The 2,880-nt window shown below is 41.7% G+C and overlaps 1 pseudogene; it reads right to left on the bottom strand.

Annotated features, from left to right (window-relative positions):
• Positions 1-501: 501 nt before the first annotated feature.
• Positions 502-1,794, bottom strand: LOC147444740 (uncharacterized; annotated as a pseudogene).
• Positions 1,795-2,880: the final 1,086 nt, after the last annotated feature.

The raw sequence follows: 2,880 nt of genomic DNA on the forward strand, positions 1-2,880 counted from the left end.
TATGTCGTCAAGTAGTCATGGAAAATGCGAAGAATTGTAAAAATGCCAGTAAATTAATAAAGAAGTGCTTTCCATATGTTTTTGCCAATGGTTATAATACGCAGAGCTTAAACTTGGTGTTGTAGGATTGGTATACTAGTAAAGAAACCACATGGTTCGCCAAAATAATTGACACAGCAGTCAGATTGTGAAATTTATCTTCAAACAACAAAGAGTGCTCGATTTGTATAGAATGCGTATGTCAGTGATGTTGAAACTTTCTGCTGAAACTTGGTTTTGCACATACTTTTATATCTTGGAATCACTTCTCCACACTAAATACACTGTGATTGACACATTAAATTGCATGGCCTTTGATGAACGACAACTTCAGCAGAAAGAAAAAGTGAAAGATAAAATTACATGTCTACGTGGCGACGTAAACAAGGCTACTTGGAGGAGGAGTGTAATGGATGCATACCATGTAATGATGCCCGTTATGTTTGCGATCTGCAACCTTGATCAAAGGAAGACAAACTTGGGCAAAGTGTGGATGATAGCCCCCGTTTTGAAATTGATTTGAGAGGCAACCATAGTATGGTGTATAACCGCCGATATGGTGTGTGGCCTTTGGGAGTTGACATACTCCACCATTTCTTCAGTTAAGCCCGCACAAAATTGTTGCTTTTGCTCTCCAAAATCCAACTTCTTGAAGACGGTGGCTTTGAGTTGTAAATCCCAAAACTTGTCTCCATATTTGTGAATGGATTCGTAGGGAGAGAGCTTCAAGCTTCGCCATTCAGTGAGTACTTTGTCTTTGGCATCGGTGGTCAAAAACTGCTTCATAATGGAAGCTCTTAAAGCTTTCCATGCTCATGGAGATTCACCGTTGGCCCATAAGCTAGACCACCATTTTTTGGCGGATTTTTGAAAGTGCATAGATACATGGTGTAGCTTAGAGGACTCCGTGAAGCCCTCATCTCCAAATGCCGCATCGAATTGTTGGATAAAGGCCAAAAATTTGTCTGTAGCACCAAAGGTGCCATCATAGGTAAGGAAAGAGATGCTCTTCCCTCCCTCTTTGAACTTCTTGAGCTTGGATGACCTCTTCCATGCGGCATAGGATTTCCTATGGCCTCTGCTTTTTGATGGTTCAAAGGTTGCACCATCACTTTCTTCAAAAGATGAAGAATTTGAGGAAGATGGAGAAGAGGGTGACCTCTTTCTTGGATTTTTCTTGCCTTGATCTTCGTTGTCTTCACCATCACTTTCATAAGAGGAAGAGGATGAAGAAGATGGATAAGAGGGTGTCCTCTTTCTCGCCTTTTTCTTCTCTTGCTTTTTGTCATCCCTCTTTGAAGTATGGTGTGGAGAAGTATGCAATGGTCTTCTCCGTTTTGGAGGTGATGGAGAGCATTTAGCGTGCCGTCTTCGTGGAGCCATCTCCACCGAGGTGGTGGGAGGCTTACTTCTTTCTCGTTCTTTCGGTGGAGGCTCTTGAATTCTCCTTTGAGAAGGAGACGCGTCATCAATTGGATATGGATCCTCTTCTTCTTCCCGAATTGGAGAGAGGCCTCTTTTGGAAGTCTCACAAGGAGGCTTCCTAGGTGCTCTCTCGTCATGTAGGGGAGCTTGGAGAATACCATGAGCATGAAGCTGTCGTTGCACTTCACTTTGGAGGGATGGATTGCCCATGGCTTGTTGAAGCCTAGAAACAAGATAGTTAACAAGCATTGGGGCATCATTAGTAGCTTGTTCATTAACAAAATCAAAGTTATCAACATTAATTTCACTCTCTTTACTATTGTCAGCCATTCTAACATCTTTTAGGCGTAAACTTTTTAGGTATACTTTTGAACTTCAAGCCTTAGTTGCTGCTCCTCTTTACCCCTTCAGAAAAAGCAGTCAAGCTACTGTACCCATGGCTCGAATACCATTAATTGCAAGGAATAGAAGAGAGGTTGTTCAACACCAAAAAAGCACCAGCTCCTGTCAAGCTTCGAATATCTCAATAGTGGTTAGCCCCTAGCAAGCCCCGTAGGACTCCACTATTAAGATCATAGCTCTCGACAATGATGCCCTATTAACTGCACAAAGGCAAGCGCACTGCAAGGCTGAGAAATCCCTATTCTACTTGCTCACATGCAATTAATAGTACCAACCATTTATAGCTAGCTTGAGGACATCCCTTCTTGAGCAAGAAAAGAGAAACCTTGTGCTTTGATACCAATGTAACATTTAATGGCCTAGTAACTTGTGTGTAGAGGAAAATAACATGAACATAGTGAGAGCATTTCATTAGGATATCTTCCTAATGAGAATAACAAGAGCGCTTGAGTGGAGAGAGCACCAGAAAGTATAACACCTAGTTAGATAGCATGAAAAATACTTCAAAAGATAGAGAAATTAAACAATTGACAACAGTTGAGGACCGGATTTGCATGGAGCCGGTCCCCCCTCCAAAAGGCTTTGTATTATGGTTTCTCCCATCAAGAGAGACATTTTAGAATACAATCCTTTGTGTTCCTTCAAAACTATCTAGTGCAATGAAGATGGAAACTTCATGCACTAAGCAAAACACTTATCAAACACAACATCAATTCCCTCACGATCTCAGACCCAAGACCTCACACACCTTCGAAGATGGTGAGAGATAGTGGGGTATGAGAGTAGATTGAGAGGAAGAAGGAGTATTCTTATGAGAAAGATGTACATCTCCTCACATAATCACTCATATTAGCATAGCTTAGCTTAGTAATTAGCATGGTAGAGGAGATGAGCATGCATTGAATCTTGGCTCTTGGTTGGATTTGCATCACAAATGGCAAGAGTTGTTGGTGTAGGCCTCCCTTCTCACAAGCTTGGAGTAGGTGGTAAGCTTTTCATTAAAGCTTGAGAAGG

This window comes from Adiantum capillus-veneris, chromosome 13, assembly GCF_014529385.1.
Source record: "Adiantum capillus-veneris isolate H3 chromosome 13, ASM1452938v2, whole genome shotgun sequence".
Classification (NCBI taxonomy): domain Eukaryota; kingdom Viridiplantae; phylum Streptophyta; class Polypodiopsida; order Polypodiales; family Pteridaceae; genus Adiantum; species Adiantum capillus-veneris.